Source organism: Schistocerca cancellata, unplaced genomic scaffold (genome assembly GCF_023864275.1).
Source record: "Schistocerca cancellata isolate TAMUIC-IGC-003103 unplaced genomic scaffold, iqSchCanc2.1 HiC_scaffold_1078, whole genome shotgun sequence".
NCBI lineage: Eukaryota > Metazoa > Arthropoda > Insecta > Orthoptera > Acrididae > Schistocerca > Schistocerca cancellata.
The window spans coordinates 90068-107948 of NW_026047077.1; the positions used below are offsets into that span (position 1 = coordinate 90068).

At 49.0% G+C, this 17881-nt stretch overlaps 24 non-coding genes across 24 annotated transcripts; 12 read left to right on the top strand and 12 right to left on the bottom strand.

Annotated features, from left to right (window-relative positions):
* The first annotated feature begins 969 nt into the window (after positions 1-969).
* Positions 970-1042, top strand: Trnav-aac (transfer RNA valine (anticodon AAC)). Its single transcript has one exon. It is a non-coding gene; the product is annotated as a tRNA-Val (tRNA).
* Positions 1043-1250: 208 nt separating this feature from the next.
* Positions 1251-1322, bottom strand: Trnap-cgg (transfer RNA proline (anticodon CGG)). The gene has a single exon. It is a non-coding gene; the product is annotated as a tRNA-Pro (tRNA).
* Positions 1323-1556: 234 nt separating this feature from the next.
* On the top strand, positions 1557-1629 carry Trnav-uac (transfer RNA valine (anticodon UAC)). The gene has a single exon. It is a non-coding gene; the product is annotated as a tRNA-Val (tRNA).
* Positions 1630-2265: 636 nt separating this feature from the next.
* Positions 2266-2337, bottom strand: Trnap-ugg (transfer RNA proline (anticodon UGG)). The gene has a single exon. It is a non-coding gene; the product is annotated as a tRNA-Pro (tRNA).
* A 1500-nt stretch (positions 2338-3837) lies between these two features.
* Positions 3838-3910, top strand: Trnav-aac (transfer RNA valine (anticodon AAC)). The gene has a single exon. It is a non-coding gene; the product is annotated as a tRNA-Val (tRNA).
* A 208-nt stretch (positions 3911-4118) lies between these two features.
* Trnap-cgg (transfer RNA proline (anticodon CGG)) lies at positions 4119-4190 on the bottom strand. Its single transcript has one exon. It is a non-coding gene; the product is annotated as a tRNA-Pro (tRNA).
* A 234-nt stretch (positions 4191-4424) lies between these two features.
* Trnav-uac (transfer RNA valine (anticodon UAC)) lies at positions 4425-4497 on the top strand. Its single transcript has one exon. It is a non-coding gene; the product is annotated as a tRNA-Val (tRNA).
* A 636-nt stretch (positions 4498-5133) lies between these two features.
* On the bottom strand, positions 5134-5205 carry Trnap-ugg (transfer RNA proline (anticodon UGG)). Its single transcript has one exon. It is a non-coding gene; the product is annotated as a tRNA-Pro (tRNA).
* Positions 5206-6705: 1500 nt separating this feature from the next.
* On the top strand, positions 6706-6778 carry Trnav-aac (transfer RNA valine (anticodon AAC)). Its single transcript has one exon. It is a non-coding gene; the product is annotated as a tRNA-Val (tRNA).
* Positions 6779-6986: 208 nt separating this feature from the next.
* On the bottom strand, positions 6987-7058 carry Trnap-cgg (transfer RNA proline (anticodon CGG)). Its single transcript has one exon. It is a non-coding gene; the product is annotated as a tRNA-Pro (tRNA).
* Positions 7059-7292: 234 nt separating this feature from the next.
* On the top strand, positions 7293-7365 carry Trnav-uac (transfer RNA valine (anticodon UAC)). The gene has a single exon. It is a non-coding gene; the product is annotated as a tRNA-Val (tRNA).
* Positions 7366-8001: 636 nt separating this feature from the next.
* Positions 8002-8073, bottom strand: Trnap-ugg (transfer RNA proline (anticodon UGG)). The gene has a single exon. It is a non-coding gene; the product is annotated as a tRNA-Pro (tRNA).
* Positions 8074-9573: 1500 nt separating this feature from the next.
* On the top strand, positions 9574-9646 carry Trnav-aac (transfer RNA valine (anticodon AAC)). The gene has a single exon. It is a non-coding gene; the product is annotated as a tRNA-Val (tRNA).
* Positions 9647-9854: 208 nt separating this feature from the next.
* Positions 9855-9926, bottom strand: Trnap-cgg (transfer RNA proline (anticodon CGG)). The gene has a single exon. It is a non-coding gene; the product is annotated as a tRNA-Pro (tRNA).
* Positions 9927-10160: 234 nt separating this feature from the next.
* Positions 10161-10233, top strand: Trnav-uac (transfer RNA valine (anticodon UAC)). The gene has a single exon. It is a non-coding gene; the product is annotated as a tRNA-Val (tRNA).
* Positions 10234-10869: 636 nt separating this feature from the next.
* Trnap-ugg (transfer RNA proline (anticodon UGG)) lies at positions 10870-10941 on the bottom strand. The gene has a single exon. It is a non-coding gene; the product is annotated as a tRNA-Pro (tRNA).
* Positions 10942-12441: 1500 nt separating this feature from the next.
* Trnav-aac (transfer RNA valine (anticodon AAC)) lies at positions 12442-12514 on the top strand. The gene has a single exon. It is a non-coding gene; the product is annotated as a tRNA-Val (tRNA).
* A 208-nt stretch (positions 12515-12722) lies between these two features.
* On the bottom strand, positions 12723-12794 carry Trnap-cgg (transfer RNA proline (anticodon CGG)). Its single transcript has one exon. It is a non-coding gene; the product is annotated as a tRNA-Pro (tRNA).
* A 234-nt stretch (positions 12795-13028) lies between these two features.
* Positions 13029-13101, top strand: Trnav-uac (transfer RNA valine (anticodon UAC)). The gene has a single exon. It is a non-coding gene; the product is annotated as a tRNA-Val (tRNA).
* Positions 13102-13738: 637 nt separating this feature from the next.
* Positions 13739-13810, bottom strand: Trnap-ugg (transfer RNA proline (anticodon UGG)). Its single transcript has one exon. It is a non-coding gene; the product is annotated as a tRNA-Pro (tRNA).
* Positions 13811-15310: 1500 nt separating this feature from the next.
* Positions 15311-15383, top strand: Trnav-aac (transfer RNA valine (anticodon AAC)). Its single transcript has one exon. It is a non-coding gene; the product is annotated as a tRNA-Val (tRNA).
* Positions 15384-15591: 208 nt separating this feature from the next.
* Positions 15592-15663, bottom strand: Trnap-cgg (transfer RNA proline (anticodon CGG)). The gene has a single exon. It is a non-coding gene; the product is annotated as a tRNA-Pro (tRNA).
* Positions 15664-15897: 234 nt separating this feature from the next.
* On the top strand, positions 15898-15970 carry Trnav-uac (transfer RNA valine (anticodon UAC)). Its single transcript has one exon. It is a non-coding gene; the product is annotated as a tRNA-Val (tRNA).
* A 637-nt stretch (positions 15971-16607) lies between these two features.
* Positions 16608-16679, bottom strand: Trnap-ugg (transfer RNA proline (anticodon UGG)). Its single transcript has one exon. It is a non-coding gene; the product is annotated as a tRNA-Pro (tRNA).
* Positions 16680-17881: the final 1202 nt, after the last annotated feature.

Here is a 17881-nt window from a genome sequence, read left to right on the forward strand (position 1 = left end):
AAAAGTAGGTCAGACACAGAAATCGGAGTTACGTGTAGCTCATGTTATTACGCTTTCAAATGCAGTTCTCCGGCTGGGAGTAGTGGCGTACTCCTGTAATCCAAGCGTCTGGGAGGCCGTTGTTGTGGAAGAGATCTGGGAACAACTACAGATTCGGCCGTTTCATCAGCTCAGGAACGACCGCGACGCCTTCATCGAGCTCTGCAGATTGACCAGATAGCAGTGCGGAATTTTCGGCTAGTGGTGGCTCGGGGTTAAGAGAAGTCGAGAGCAGTGAGCAAAACTACATCGGGAAACCGAAACAGACGACTCATAACGAAAAGATTGCGGAATGTACTGCAAAAGCAAAACTTCGAGAAGACGAACTCTGAAGCCGTCGGTGCCTTAACAATCATTCCGTGCAGCAACGATAATCTGGCGAGAGCGAGGCGTGGGTGTCGCTCGACCACACAACACATTTTATATAATGTTCTACTTATTCTAAACTTGCGTTTCCAGATCATCAGTAAAATACTGTGTGATTTACACCTGGTTTCCTTCTTCCAAAAGCGATATTAAGAAGTACATCGACTGCAGCGTCATTGACGGTCGTGGGTCCGGGCGCCGGCGCGCCAGCGGTGGCCTGACGGAGCTGCTGGTGCCTTCATGTAGAGCTACCGCTGAGTCCGGGCTCCTCGCCGCTAACGAAGTGATTGCTTTTGGTGACATCATTTGCAATAGCGACTGCGCGAATTGACGGAACCTCGTATGGAAAGAATGAGAAGCTGATGCTGCTGAGGACTCGGCCGCGAGCATTTCCGACGACTTCTTGGGCTCTCATTCGTGATGGCATTCAGACAGGCAAGGGTGCTGTCGATTGTTGCATACGAATGCGAAATACCTGCATTGTGCGTTTCCGCAAAGTGATTTTTACGCCAAAGTTGCGATCGTCCTACAAGTTGTGTCAGATGTGGAGCACAGAGCGTAGCAGTTTCCGTGGTGTAGCGGTTATCACGTCTGCCTAACACGCAGAAGGTCCCCGGTTCGATTCCGGGCGGAAACACTTTTTCGTCGCACTCAACAAGACCCTTGCTACAATCTCTACTGTGACCATTTAAATCAATTTCAAACGGCCCACCACCAGGGCTCAGATGATACATGAAACTCTTTCAGAACCGGCTACTTGGTTTTTGTGCTTACCTGGAGGGCTGGAAATGCGCGGAACAGCCGCCGGCATGACGGTAGTTGCCACACGTTTGCACAAAACGCAAGGGCTCGTCCGGGATTTGAACCCGGGACCTCCTGCACCCGAAGCAGGAATCATACCCCTAGACCAACGAGCCTGTTCGTAGCGTCTAAGCGCTGCACATGACTGACGCCTCCGTTCTTGGTATCACCATGCAGAGCTGCCGCTCACCCAGCGTTTTCCCTGGCTGTTGCGGTTTGATTGTTTTCATCGATGTCTTTTACAATAGCAACTTCTAGAATCGGTGGGAGCTCGTAGGCGATGCCTTTGCTTACGCAGGAAAAATCTGTTGCCACTACGGGTTTCTAGGTAGAACAGCCGCACAGCCGTCGTTTCCGTGGTGTAGCGGTTATCACGTCTGCTTTACACGCAGAAGGTCCCCGGTTCGATCCCGGGCGGAAACACGACTTTTTTTAAACCCCTTTTCGGATTCCATTTCCGAGATAACGTCACGTCTGCGTATGCATGGATAATAAATGTCGTGTGCTACACGGATATCGCTTCATTTTACTGTCAAATGCTCTTGCTCCCATAGTGTACCGGTATTCAGTAACTCAGAACGCTCGTAGCTCCATTCTGGCCGGCAAAGTTTATAATCCATTTCTTCAGGACTACTTCAAGTGCGCTTCATACTGGCTTTCCTGAGCTCACTGCACTCGCCTTGTCACAGCTCTGTTGAAGTGTGAACGTAACTAATAGTGAGAAACTCTTAACTACGCTCAGTCTTGTATCCCACCCTTTGGTTGTTGTCGTCGCTAATCAGATGAAGGTAGACTGCTCCACGATTGAGGTTCGTCTCCACTCACGGTGCACATGTTCTGCAAAGACAACCTTTGTTTTCCGTTGCATGCAAGATTACTGTCGGCTCTTCTACAGCAATCGACCCATGTAATTTACTGGTGTCAGATTCTTGCCATATCAAACGGTCCCTTCATCACCGTAGTGCTACACAAAGCGTGCTGCGGCAGGCATCTATTCTTCATTACAGAGCTGCAAACGTGGGTGAGCTCCACCTACTCTTCAGCACGGTCAAAACGGTAGGGCTCGTCCGGGATTTGAACCCGGGACCTCCTGCACCCAAAGCAGGAATCATACCCCTAGACCAACGAGCCACCTGCCAGTAGCAATGAAGCTAATCCCAAGCAGTCCAGCTCCGAGGAACACTAACTTCCATGTAAATCAGAAACAAAAGCGCTTTCTGAAGGCAGCGCTCACCACTGATGGGAAGAATATGAAAGGCAATGAATATAGAGTGAATAATTTCATCGCGCTCTGCAGATGAACAGACGGTGGTGTTTCACTTTCGTCATGTGCTTTCTCAGTGTCAAGGGAAGGCAAATGCACTAAACAAAAGAACATCGGGAATCCGAAACACCAACTCATAACGAAAAGATTGCGGAATATACTGCAAGCAAAACTTCCAGAAGACCAATCCTGAAGGCGTCGGTGCCTTAACAATTATTCCGTGCAGCAATGATCATCTAGGAAGAGCCAACTGTACGTGTCGCTCCACCACACAACTTTTTTTGATATTGTTTTACCTAAATTTCCATTACCTCTTCGTTACAAGAATACTGATGGTTTTCACCTGATCTGCTTCGTCCAGCAGCGATAGTAGTAAGTAAATCGACGACAGTTTCATTAAAAGTAGGTCAGACACAGAAATCGGAGTTACGTGTAGCTCATGTTATTACGCTTTCAAATGCAGTTCTCCGGCTGGGAGTAGTGGCGTACTCCTGTAATCCAAGCGTCTGGGAGGCCGTTGTTGTGGAAGAGATCTGGGAACAACTACAGATTCGGCCGTTTCATCAGCTCAGGAACGACCGCGACGCCTTCATCGAGCTCTGCAGATTGACCAGATAGCAGTGCGGAATTTTCGGCTAGTGGTGGCTCGGGGTTAAGAGAAGTCGAGAGCAGTGAGCAAAACTACATCGGGAAACCGAAACAGACGACTCATAACGAAAAGATTGCGGAATGTACTGCAAAAGCAAAACTTCGAGAAGACGAACTCTGAAGCCGTCGGTGCCTTAACAATCATTCCGTGCAGCAACGATAATCTGGCGAGAGCGAGGCGTGGGTGTCGCTCGACCACACAACACATTTTATATAATGTTCTACTTATTCTAAACTTGCGTTTCCAGATCATCAGTAAAATACTGTGTGATTTACACCTGGTTTCCTTCTTCCAAAAGCGATATTAAGAAGTACATCGACTGCAGCGTCATTGACGGTCGTGGGTCCGGGCGCCGGCGCGCCAGCGGTGGCCTGACGGAGCTGCTGGTGCCTTCATGTAGAGCTACCGCTGAGTCCGGGCTCCTCGCCACTAACGAAGTGATTGCTTTTGGTGACATCATTTGCAATAGCGACTGCGCGAATTGACGGTACCTCGTATGGAAAGAATGAGAAGCTGATGCTGCTGAGGACTCGGCCGCGAGCATTTCCGACGACTTCTTGGGCTCTCATTCGTGATGGCATTCAGACAGGCAAGGGTGCTGTCGATTGTTGCATACGAATGCGAAATACCTGCATTGTGCGTTTCCGCAAAGTGATTTTTACGCCAAAGTTGCGATCGTCCTACAAGTTGTGTCAGATGTGGAGCACAGAGCGTAGCAGTTTCCGTGGTGTAGCGGTTATCACGTCTGCCTAACACGCAGAAGGTCCCCGGTTCGATTCCGGGCGGAAACACTTTTTCGTCGCACTCAACAAGACCCTTGCTACAATCTCTACTGTGACCATTTAAATCAATTTCAAACGGCCCACCACCAGGGCTCAGATGATACATGAAACTCTTTCAGAACCGGCTACTTGGTTTTTGTGCTTACCTGGAGGGCTGGAAATGCGCGGAACAGCCGCCGGCATGACGGTAGTTGCCACACGTTTGCACAAAACGCAAGGGCTCGTCCGGGATTTGAACCCGGGACCTCCTGCACCCGAAGCAGGAATCATACCCCTAGACCAACGAGCCTGTTCGTAGCGTCTAAGCGCTGCACATGACTGACGCCTCCGTTCTTGGTATCACCATGCAGAGCTGCCGCTCACCCAGCGTTTTCCCTGGCTGTTGCGGTTTGATTGTTTTCATCGATGTCTTTTACAATAGCAACTTCTAGAATCGGTGGGAGCTCGTAGGCGATGCCTTTGCTTACGCAGGAAAAATCTGTTGCCACTACGGGTTTCTAGGTAGAACAGCCGCACAGCCGTCGTTTCCGTGGTGTAGCGGTTATCACGTCTGCTTTACACGCAGAAGGTCCCCGGTTCGATCCCGGGCGGAAACACGACTTTTTTTAAACCCCTTTTCGGATTCCATTTCCGAGATAACGTCACGTCTGCGTATGCATGGATAATAAATGTCGTGTGCTACACGGATATCGCTTCATTTTACTGTCAAATGCTCTTGCTCCCATAGTGTACCGGTATTCAGTAACTCAGAACGCTCGTAGCTCCATTCTGGCCGGCAAAGTTTATAATCCATTTCTTCAGGACTACTTCAAGTGCGCTTCATACTGGCTTTCCTGAGCTCACTGCACTCGCCTTGTCACAGCTCTGTTGAAGTGTGAACGTAACTAATAGTGAGAAACTCTTAACTACGCTCAGTCTTGTATCCCACCCTTTGGTTGTTGTCGTCGCTAATCAGATGAAGGTAGACTGCTCCACGATTGAGGTTCGTCTCCACTCACGGTGCACATGTTCTGCAAAGACAACCTTTGTTTTCCGTTGCATGCAAGATTACTGTCGGCTCTTCTACAGCAATCGACCCATGTAATTTACTGGTGTCAGATTCTTGCCATATCAAACGGTCCCTTCATCACCGTAGTGCTACACAAAGCGTGCTGCGGCAGGCATCTATTCTTCATTACAGAGCTGCAAACGTGGGTGAGCTCCACCTACTCTTCAGCACGGTCAAAACGGTAGGGCTCGTCCGGGATTTGAACCCGGGACCTCCTGCACCCAAAGCAGGAATCATACCCCTAGACCAACGAGCCACCTGCCAGTAGCAATGAAGCTAATCCCAAGCAGTCCAGCTCCGAGGAACACTAACTTCCATGTAAATCAGAAACAAAAGCGCTTTCTGAAGGCAGCGCTCACCACTGATGGGAAGAATATGAAAGGCAATGAATATAGAGTGAATAATTTCATCGCGCTCTGCAGATGAACAGACGGTGGTGTTTCACTTTCGTCATGTGCTTTCTCAGTGTCAAGGGAAGGCAAATGCACTAAACAAAAGAACATCGGGAATCCGAAACACCAACTCATAACGAAAAGATTGCGGAATATACTGCAAGCAAAACTTCCAGAAGACCAATCCTGAAGGCGTCGGTGCCTTAACAATTATTCCGTGCAGCAATGATCATCTAGGAAGAGCCAACTGTACGTGTCGCTCCACCACACAACTTTTTTTGATATTGTTTTACCTAAATTTCCATTACCTCTTCGTTACAAGAATACTGATGGTTTTCACCTGATCTGCTTCGTCCAGCAGCGATAGTAGTAAGTAAATCGACGACAGTTTCATTAAAAGTAGGTCAGACACAGAAATCGGAGTTACGTGTAGCTCATGTTATTACGCTTTCAAATGCAGTTCTCCGGCTGGGAGTAGTGGCGTACTCCTGTAATCCAAGCGTCTGGGAGGCCGTTGTTGTGGAAGAGATCTGGGAACAACTACAGATTCGGCCGTTTCATCAGCTCAGGAACGACCGCGACGCCTTCATCGAGCTCTGCAGATTGACCAGATAGCAGTGCGGAATTTTCGGCTAGTGGTGGCTCGGGGTTAAGAGAAGTCGAGAGCAGTGAGCAAAACTACATCGGGAAACCGAAACAGACGACTCATAACGAAAAGATTGCGGAATGTACTGCAAAAGCAAAACTTCGAGAAGACGAACTCTGAAGCCGTCGGTGCCTTAACAATCATTCCGTGCAGCAACGATAATCTGGCGAGAGCGAGGCGTGGGTGTCGCTCGACCACACAACACATTTTATATAATGTTCTACTTATTCTAAACTTGCGTTTCCAGATCATCAGTAAAATACTGTGTGATTTACACCTGGTTTCCTTCTTCCAAAAGCGATATTAAGAAGTACATCGACTGCAGCGTCATTGACGGTCGTGGGTCCGGGCGCCGGCGCGCCAGCGGTGGCCTGACGGAGCTGCTGGTGCCTTCATGTAGAGCTACCGCTGAGTCCGGGCTCCTCGCCGCTAACGAAGTGATTGCTTTTGGTGACATCATTTGCAATAGCGACTGCGCGAATTGACGGAACCTCGTATGGAAAGAATGAGAAGCTGATGCTGCTGAGGACTCGGCCGCGAGCATTTCCGACGACTTCTTGGGCTCTCATTCGTGATGGCATTCAGACAGGCAAGGGTGCTGTCGATTGTTGCATACGAATGCGAAATACCTGCATTGTGCGTTTCCGCAAAGTGATTTTTACGCCAAAGTTGCGATCGTCCTACAAGTTGTGTCAGATGTGGAGCACAGAGCGTAGCAGTTTCCGTGGTGTAGCGGTTATCACGTCTGCCTAACACGCAGAAGGTCCCCGGTTCGATTCCGGGCGGAAACACTTTTTCGTCGCACTCAACAAGACCCTTGCTACAATCTCTACTGTGACCATTTAAATCAATTTCAAACGGCCCACCACCAGGGCTCAGATGATACATGAAACTCTTTCAGAACCGGCTACTTGGTTTTTGTGCTTACCTGGAGGGCTGGAAATGCGCGGAACAGCCGCCGGCATGACGGTAGTTGCCACACGTTTGCACAAAACGCAAGGGCTCGTCCGGGATTTGAACCCGGGACCTCCTGCACCCGAAGCAGGAATCATACCCCTAGACCAACGAGCCTGTTCGTAGCGTCTAAGCGCTGCACATGACTGACGCCTCCGTTCTTGGTATCACCATGCAGAGCTGCCGCTCACCCAGCGTTTTCCCTGGCTGTTGCGGTTTGATTGTTTTCATCGATGTCTTTTACAATAGCAACTTCTAGAATCGGTGGGAGCTCGTAGGCGATGCCTTTGCTTACGCAGGAAAAATCTGTTGCCACTACGGGTTTCTAGGTAGAACAGCCGCACAGCCGTCGTTTCCGTGGTGTAGCGGTTATCACGTCTGCTTTACACGCAGAAGGTCCCCGGTTCGATCCCGGGCGGAAACACGACTTTTTTTAAACCCCTTTTCGGATTCCATTTCCGAGATAACGTCACGTCTGCGTATGCATGGATAATAAATGTCGTGTGCTACACGGATATCGCTTCATTTTACTGTCAAATGCTCTTGCTCCCATAGTGTACCGGTATTCAGTAACTCAGAACGCTCGTAGCTCCATTCTGGCCGGCAAAGTTTATAATCCATTTCTTCAGGACTACTTCAAGTGCGCTTCATACTGGCTTTCCTGAGCTCACTGCACTCGCCTTGTCACAGCTCTGTTGAAGTGTGAACGTAACTAATAGTGAGAAACTCTTAACTACGCTCAGTCTTGTATCCCACCCTTTGGTTGTTGTCGTCGCTAATCAGATGAAGGTAGACTGCTCCACGATTGAGGTTCGTCTCCACTCACGGTGCACATGTTCTGCAAAGACAACCTTTGTTTTCCGTTGCATGCAAGATTACTGTCGGCTCTTCTACAGCAATCGACCCATGTAATTTACTGGTGTCAGATTCTTGCCATATCAAACGGTCCCTTCATCACCGTAGTGCTACACAAAGCGTGCTGCGGCAGGCATCTATTCTTCATTACAGAGCTGCAAACGTGGGTGAGCTCCACCTACTCTTCAGCACGGTCAAAACGGTAGGGCTCGTCCGGGATTTGAACCCGGGACCTCCTGCACCCAAAGCAGGAATCATACCCCTAGACCAACGAGCCACCTGCCAGTAGCAATGAAGCTAATCCCAAGCAGTCCAGCTCCGAGGAACACTAACTTCCATGTAAATCAGAAACAAAAGCGCTTTCTGAAGGCAGCGCTCACCACTGATGGGAAGAATATGAAAGGCAATGAATATAGAGTGAATAATTTCATCGCGCTCTGCAGATGAACAGACGGTGGTGTTTCACTTTCGTCATGTGCTTTCTCAGTGTCAAGGGAAGGCAAATGCACTAAACAAAAGAACATCGGGAATCCGAAACACCAACTCATAACGAAAAGATTGCGGAATATACTGCAAGCAAAACTTCCAGAAGACCAATCCTGAAGGCGTCGGTGCCTTAACAATTATTCCGTGCAGCAATGATCATCTAGGAAGAGCCAACTGTACGTGTCGCTCCACCACACAACTTTTTTTGATATTGTTTTACCTAAATTTCCATTACCTCTTCGTTACAAGAATACTGATGGTTTTCACCTGATCTGCTTCGTCCAGCAGCGATAGTAGTAAGTAAATCGACGACAGTTTCATTAAAAGTAGGTCAGACACAGAAATCGGAGTTACGTGTAGCTCATGTTATTACGCTTTCAAATGCAGTTCTCCGGCTGGGAGTAGTGGCGTACTCCTGTAATCCAAGCGTCTGGGAGGCCGTTGTTGTGGAAGAGATCTGGGAACAACTACAGATTCGGCCGTTTCATCAGCTCAGGAACGACCGCGACGCCTTCATCGAGCTCTGCAGATTGACCAGATAGCAGTGCGGAATTTTCGGCTAGTGGTGGCTCGGGGTTAAGAGAAGTCGAGAGCAGTGAGCAAAACTACATCGGGAAACCGAAACAGACGACTCATAACGAAAAGATTGCGGAATGTACTGCAAAAGCAAAACTTCGAGAAGACGAACTCTGAAGCCGTCGGTGCCTTAACAATCATTCCGTGCAGCAACGATAATCTGGCGAGAGCGAGGCGTGGGTGTCGCTCGACCACACAACACATTTTATATAATGTTCTACTTATTCTAAACTTGCGTTTCCAGATCATCAGTAAAATACTGTGTGATTTACACCTGGTTTCCTTCTTCCAAAAGCGATATTAAGAAGTACATCGACTGCAGCGTCATTGACGGTCGTGGGTCCGGGCGCCGGCGCGCCAGCGGTGGCCTGACGGAGCTGCTGGTGCCTTCATGTAGAGCTACCGCTGAGTCCGGGCTCCTCGCCACTAACGAAGTGATTGCTTTTGGTGACATCATTTGCAATAGCGACTGCGCGAATTGACGGTACCTCGTATGGAAAGAATGAGAAGCTGATGCTGCTGAGGACTCGGCCGCGAGCATTTCCGACGACTTCTTGGGCTCTCATTCGTGATGGCATTCAGACAGGCAAGGGTGCTGTCGATTGTTGCATACGAATGCGAAATACCTGCATTGTGCGTTTCCGCAAAGTGATTTTTACGCCAAAGTTGCGATCGTCCTACAAGTTGTGTCAGATGTGGAGCACAGAGCGTAGCAGTTTCCGTGGTGTAGCGGTTATCACGTCTGCCTAACACGCAGAAGGTCCCCGGTTCGATTCCGGGCGGAAACACTTTTTCGTCGCACTCAACAAGACCCTTGCTACAATCTCTACTGTGACCATTTAAATCAATTTCAAACGGCCCACCACCAGGGCTCAGATGATACATGAAACTCTTTCAGAACCGGCTACTTGGTTTTTGTGCTTACCTGGAGGGCTGGAAATGCGCGGAACAGCCGCCGGCATGACGGTAGTTGCCACACGTTTGCACAAAACGCAAGGGCTCGTCCGGGATTTGAACCCGGGACCTCCTGCACCCGAAGCAGGAATCATACCCCTAGACCAACGAGCCTGTTCGTAGCGTCTAAGCGCTGCACATGACTGACGCCTCCGTTCTTGGTATCACCATGCAGAGCTGCCGCTCACCCAGCGTTTTCCCTGGCTGTTGCGGTTTGATTGTTTTCATCGATGTCTTTTACAATAGCAACTTCTAGAATCGGTGGGAGCTCGTAGGCGATGCCTTTGCTTACGCAGGAAAAATCTGTTGCCACTACGGGTTTCTAGGTAGAACAGCCGCACAGCCGTCGTTTCCGTGGTGTAGCGGTTATCACGTCTGCTTTACACGCAGAAGGTCCCCGGTTCGATCCCGGGCGGAAACACGACTTTTTTTAAACCCCTTTTCGGATTCCATTTCCGAGATAACGTCACGTCTGCGTATGCATGGATAATAAATGTCGTGTGCTACACGGATATCGCTTCATTTTACTGTCAAATGCTCTTGCTCCCATAGTGTACCGGTATTCAGTAACTCAGAACGCTCGTAGCTCCATTCTGGCCGGCAAAGTTTATAATCCATTTCTTCAGGACTACTTCAAGTGCGCTTCATACTGGCTTTCCTGAGCTCACTGCACTCGCCTTGTCACAGCTCTGTTGAAGTGTGAACGTAACTAATAGTGAGAAACTCTTAACTACGCTCAGTCTTGTATCCCACCCTTTGGTTGTTGTCGTCGCTAATCAGATGAAGGTAGACTGCTCCACGATTGAGGTTCGTCTCCACTCACGGTGCACATGTTCTGCAAAGACAACCTTTGTTTTCCGTTGCATGCAAGATTACTGTCGGCTCTTCTACAGCAATCGACCCATGTAATTTACTGGTGTCAGATTCTTGCCATATCAAACGGTCCCTTCATCACCGTAGTGCTACACAAAGCGTGCTGCGGCAGGCATCTATTCTTCATTACAGAGCTGCAAACGTGGGTGAGCTCCACCTACTCTTCAGCACGGTCAAAACGGTAGGGCTCGTCCGGGATTTGAACCCGGGACCTCCTGCACCCAAAGCAGGAATCATACCCCTAGACCAACGAGCCACCTGCCAGTAGCAATGAAGCTAATCCCAAGCAGTCCAGCTCCGAGGAACACTAACTTCCATGTAAATCAGAAACAAAAGCGCTTTCTGAAGGCAGCGCTCACCACTGATGGGAAGAATATGAAAGGCAATGAATATAGAGTGAATAATTTCATCGCGCTCTGCAGATGAACAGACGGTGGTGTTTCACTTTCGTCATGTGCTTTCTCAGTGTCAAGGGAAGGCAAATGCACTAAACAAAAGAACATCGGGAATCCGAAACACCAACTCATAACGAAAAGATTGCGGAATATACTGCAAGCAAAACTTCCAGAAGACCAATCCTGAAGGCGTCGGTGCCTTAACAATTATTCCGTGCAGCAATGATCATCTAGGAAGAGCCAACTGTACGTGTCGCTCCACCACACAACTTTTTTTGATATTGTTTTACCTAAATTTCCATTACCTCTTCGTTACAAGAATACTGATGGTTTTCACCTGATCTGCTTCGTCCAGCAGCGATAGTAGTAAGTAAATCGACGACAGTTTCATTAAAAGTAGGTCAGACACAGAAATCGGAGTTACGTGTAGCTCATGTTATTACGCTTTCAAATGCAGTTCTCCGGCTGGGAGTAGTGGCGTACTCCTGTAATCCAAGCGTCTGGGAGGCCGTTGTTGTGGAAGAGATCTGGGAACAACTACAGATTCGGCCGTTTCATCAGCTCAGGAACGACCGCGACGCCTTCATCGAGCTCTGCAGATTGACCAGATAGCAGTGCGGAATTTTCGGCTAGTGGTGGCTCGGGGTTAAGAGAAGTCGAGAGCAGTGAGCAAAACTACATCGGGAAACCGAAACAGACGACTCATAACGAAAAGATTGCGGAATGTACTGCAAAAGCAAAACTTCGAGAAGACGAACTCTGAAGCCGTCGGTGCCTTAACAATCATTCCGTGCAGCAACGATAATCTGGCGAGAGCGAGGCGTGGGTGTCGCTCGACCACACAACACATTTTATATAATGTTCTACTTATTCTAAACTTGCGTTTCCAGATCATCAGTAAAATACTGTGTGATTTACACCTGGTTTCCTTCTTCCAAAAGCGATATTAAGAAGTACATCGACTGCAGCGTCATTGACGGTCGTGGGTCCGGGCGCCGGCGCGCCAGCGGTGGCCTGACGGAGCTGCTGGTGCCTTCATGTAGAGCTACCGCTGAGTCCGGGCTCCTCGCCGCTAACGAAGTGATTGCTTTTGGTGACATCATTTGCAATAGCGACTGCGCGAATTGACGGTACCTCGTATGGAAAGAATGAGAAGCTGATGCTGCTGAGGACTCGGCCGCGAGCATTTCCGACGACTTCTTGGGCTCTCATTCGTGATGGCATTCAGACAGGCAAGGGTGCTGTCGATTGTTGCATACGAATGCGAAATACCTGCATTGTGCGTTTCCGCAAAGTGATTTTTACGCCAAAGTTGCGATCGTCCTACAAGTTGTGTCAGATGTGGAGCACAGAGCGTAGCAGTTTCCGTGGTGTAGCGGTTATCACGTCTGCCTAACACGCAGAAGGTCCCCGGTTCGATTCCGGGCGGAAACACTTTTTCGTCGCACTCAACAAGACCCTTGCTACAATCTCTACTGTGACCATTTAAATCAATTTCAAACGGCCCACCACCAGGGCTCAGATGATACATGAAACTCTTTCAGAACCGGCTACTTGGTTTTTGTGCTTACCTGGAGGGCTGGAAATGCGCGGAACAGCCGCCGGCATGACGGTAGTTGCCACACGTTTGCACAAAACGCAAGGGCTCGTCCGGGATTTGAACCCGGGACCTCCTGCACCCGAAGCAGGAATCATACCCCTAGACCAACGAGCCTGTTCGTAGCGTCTAAGCGCTGCACATGACTGACGCCTCCGTTCTTGGTATCACCATGCAGAGCTGCCGCTCACCCAGCGTTTTCCCTGGCTGTTGCGGTTTGATTGTTTTCATCGATGTCTTTTACAATAGCAACTTCTAGAATCGGTGGGAGCTCGTAGGCGATGCCTTTGCTTACGCAGGAAAAATCTGTTGCCACTACGGGTTTCTAGGTAGAACAGCCGCAGAGCCGTCGTTTCCGTGGTGTAGCGGTTATCACGTCTGCTTTACACGCAGAAGGTCCCCGGTTCGATCCCGGGCGGAAACACGACTTTTTTTTAAACCCCTTTTCGGATTCCATTTCCGAGATAACGTCACGTCTGCGTATGCATGGATAATAAATGTCGTGTGCTACACGGATATCGCTTCATTTTACTGTCAAATGCTCTTGCTCCCATAGTGTACCGGTATTCAGTAACTCAGAACGCTCGTAGCTCCATTCTGGCCGGCAAAGTTTATAATCCATTTCTTCAGGACTACTTCAAGTGCGCTTCATACTGGCTTTCCTGAGCTCACTGCACTCGCCTTGTCACAGCTCTGTTGAAGTGTGAACGTAACTAATAGTGAGAAACTCTTAACTACGCTCAGTCTTGTATCCCACCCTTTGGTTGTTGTCGTCGCTAATCAGATGAAGGTAGACTGCTCCACGATTGAGGTTCGTCTCCACTCACGGTGCACATGTTCTGCAAAGACAACCTTTGTTTTCCGTTGCATGCAAGATTACTGTCGGCTCTTCTACAGCAATCGACCCATGTAATTTACTGGTGTCAGATTCTTGCCATATCAAACGGTCCCTTCATCACCGTAGTGCTACACAAAGCGTGCTGCGGCAGGCATCTATTCTTCATTACAGAGCTGCAAACGTGGGTGAGCTCCACCTACTCTTCAGCACGGTCAAAACGGTAGGGCTCGTCCGGGATTTGAACCCGGGACCTCCTGCACCCAAAGCAGGAATCATACCCCTAGACCAACGAGCCACCTGCCATTAGCAATGAAGCTAATCCCAAGCAGTCCAGCTCCGAGGAACACTAACTTCCATGTAAATCAGAAACAAAAGCGCTTTCTGAAGGCAGCGCTCACCACTGATGGGAAGAATATGAAAGGCAATGAATATAGAGTGAATAATTTCATCGCGCTCTGCAGATGAACAGACGGTGGTGTTTCACTTTCGTCATGTGCTTTCTCAGTGTCAAGGGAAGGCAAATGCACTAAACAAAAGAACATCGGGAATCCGAAACACCAACTCATAACGAAAAGATTGCGGAATATACTGCAAGCAAAACTTCCAGAAGACCAATCCTGAAGGCGTCGGTGCCTTAACAATTATTCCGTGCAGCAATGATCATCTAGGAAGAGCCAACTGTACGTGTCGCTCCACCACACAACTTTTTTTGATATTGTTTTACCTAAATTTCCATTACCTCTTCGTTACAAGAATACTGATGGTTTTCACCTGATCTGCTTCGTCCAGCAGCGATAGTAGTAAGTAAATCGACGACAGTTTCATTAAAAGTAGGTCAGACACAGAAATCGGAGTTACGTGTAGCTCATGTTATTACGCTTTCAAATGCAGTTCTCCGGCTGGGAGTAGTGGCGTACTCCTGTAATCCAAGCGTCTGGGAGGCCGTTGTTGTGGAAGAGATCTGGGAACAACTACAGATTCGGCCGTTTCATCAGCTCAGGAACGACCGCGACGCCTTCATCGAGCTCTGCAGATTGACCAGATAGCAGTGCGGAATTTTCGGCTAGTGGTGGCTCGGGGTTAAGAGAAGTCGAGAGCAGTGAGCAAAACTACATCGGGAAACCGAAACAGACGACTCATAACGAAAAGATTGCGGAATGTACTGCAAAAGCAAAACTTCGAGAAGACGAACTCTGAAGCCGTCGGTGCCTTAACAATCATTCCGTGCAGCAACGATAATCTGGCGAGAGCGAGGCGTGGGTGTCGCTCGACCACACAACACATTTTATATAATGTTCTACTTATTCTAAACTTGCGTTTCCAGATCATCAGTAAAATACTGTGTGATTTACACCTGGTTTCCTTCTTCCAAAAGCGATATTAAGAAGTACATCGACTGCAGCGTCATTGACGGTCGTGGGTCCGGGCGCCGGCGCGCCAGCGGTGGCCTGACGGAGCTGCTGGTGCCTTCATGTAGAGCTACCGCTGAGTCCGGGCTCCTCGCCGCTAACGAAGTGATTGCTTTTGGTGACATCATTTGCAATAGCGACTGCGCGAATTGACGGTACCTCGTATGGAAAGAATGAGAAGCTGATGCTGCTGAGGACTCGGCCGCGAGCATTTCCGACGACTTCTTGGGCTCTCATTCGTGATGGCATTCAGACAGGCAAGGGTGCTGTCGATTGTTGCATACGAATGCGAAATACCTGCATTGTGCGTTTCCGCAAAGTGATTTTTACGCCAAAGTTGCGATCGTCCTACAAGTTGTGTCAGATGTGGAGCACAGAGCGTAGCAGTTTCCGTGGTGTAGCGGTTATCACGTCTGCCTAACACGCAGAAGGTCCCCGGTTCGATTCCGGGCGGAAACACTTTTTCGTCGCACTCAACAAGACCCTTGCTACAATCTCTACTGTGACCATTTAAATCAATTTCAAACGGCCCACCACCAGGGCTCAGATGATACATGAAACTCTTTCAGAACCGGCTACTTGGTTTTTGTGCTTACCTGGAGGGCTGGAAATGCGCGGAACAGCCGCCGGCATGACGGTAGTTGCCACACGTTTGCACAAAACGCAAGGGCTCGTCCGGGATTTGAACCCGGGACCTCCTGCACCCGAAGCAGGAATCATACCCCTAGACCAACGAGCCTGTTCGTAGCGTCTAAGCGCTGCACATGACTGACGCCTCCGTTCTTGGTATCACCATGCAGAGCTGCCGCTCACCCAGCGTTTTCCCTGGCTGTTGCGGTTTGATTGTTTTCATCGATGTCTTTTACAATAGCAACTTCTAGAATCGGAGGGAGCTCGTAGGCGATGCCTTTGCTTACGCAGGAAAAATCTGTTGCCACTACGGGTTTCTAGGTAGAACAGCCGCACAGCCGTCGTTTCCGTGGTGTAGCGGTTATCACGTCTGCTTTACACGCAGAAGGTCCCCGGTTCGATCCCGGGCGGAAACACGACTTTTTTTTAAACCCCTTTTCGGATTCCATTTCCGAGATAACGTCACGTCTGCGTATGCATGGATAATAAATGTCGTGTGCTACACGGATATCGCTTCATTTTACTGTCAAATGCTCTTGCTCCCATAGTGTACCGGTATTCAGTAACTCAGAACGCTCGTAGCTCCATTCTGGCCGGCAAAGTTTATAATCCATTTCTTCAGGACTACTTCAAGTGCGCTTCATACTGGCTTTCCTGAGCTCACTGCACTCGCCTTGTCACAGCTCTGTTGAAGTGTGAACGTAACTAATAGTGAGAAACTCTTAACTACGCTCAGTCTTGTATCCCACCCTTTGGTTGTTGTCGTCGCTAATCAGATGAAGGTAGACTGCTCCACGATTGAGGTTCGTCTCCACTCACGGTGCACATGTTCTGCAAAGACAACCTTTGTTTTCCGTTGCATGCAAGATTACTGTCGGCTCTTCTACAGCAATCGACCCATGTAATTTACTGGTGTCAGATTCTTGCCATATCAAACGGTCCCTTCATCACCGTAGTGCTACACAAAGCGTGCTGCGGCAGGCATCTATTCTTCATTACAGAGCTGCAAACGTGGGTGAGCTCCACCTACTCTTCAGCACGGTCAAAACGGTAGGGCTCGTCCGGGATTTGAACCCGGGACCTCCTGCACCCAAAGCAGGAATCATACCCCTAGACCAACGAGCCACCTGCCAGTAGCAATGAAGCTAATCCCAAGCAGTCCAGCTCCGAGGAACACTAACTTCCATGTAAATCAGATACAAAAGCGCTTTCTGAAGGCAGCGCTCACCACTGATGGGAAGAATATGAAAGGCAATGAATATAGAGTGAATAATTTCATCGCGCTCTGCAGATGAACAGACGGTGGTGTTTCACTTTCGTCATGTGCTTTCTCAGTGTCAAGGGAAGGCAAATGCACTAAACAAAAGAACATCGGGAATCCGAAACACCAACTCATAACGAAAAGATTGCGGAATATACTGCAAGCAAAACTACCAGAAGACCAATCCTGAAGACGTCGGTGCCTTAACAATTATTCCGTGCAGCAATGATCATCTAGGAAGAGCCAACTGTACGTGTCGCTCCACCACACAACTTTTTTTGATATTGTTTTACCTAAATTTCCATTACCTCTTCGTTACAAGAATACTGATGGTTTTCACCTGATCTGCTTCGTCCAGCAGCGATAGTAGTAAGTAAATCGACGACAGTTTCATTAAAAGTAGGTCAGACACAGAAATCGGAGTTACGTGTAGCTCATGTTATTACGCTTTCAAATGCAGTTCTCCGGCTGGGAGTAGTGGCGTACTCCTGTAATCCAAGCGTCTGGGAGGCCGTTGTTGTGGAAGAGATCTGGGAACAACTACAGATTCGGCCGTTTCATCAGCTCAGGAACGACCGCGACGCCTTCATCGAGCTCTGCAGATTGACCAGATAGCAGTGCGGAATTTTCGGCTAGTGGTGGCTCGGGGTTAAGAGAAGTCGAGAGCAGTGAGCAAAACTACATCGGGAAACCGAAACAGACGACTCATAACGAAAAGATTGCGGAATGTACTGCAAAAGCAAAACTTCGAGAAGACGAACTCTGAAGCCGTCGGTGCCTTAACAATCATTCCCTGCAGCAACGATAATCTGGCGAGAGCGAGGCGTGGGTGTCGCTCGACCACACAACACATTTTATATAATGTTCTACTTATTCTAAACTTGCGTTTCCAGATCATCAGTAAAATACTGTGTGATTTACACCTGGTTTCCTTCTTCCAAAAGCGATATTAAGAAGTACATCGACTGCAGCGTCATTGACGGTCGTGGGTCCGGGCGCCGGCGCGCCAGCGGTGGCCTGACGGAGCTGCTGGTGCCTTCATGTAGAGCTACCGCTGAGTCCGGGC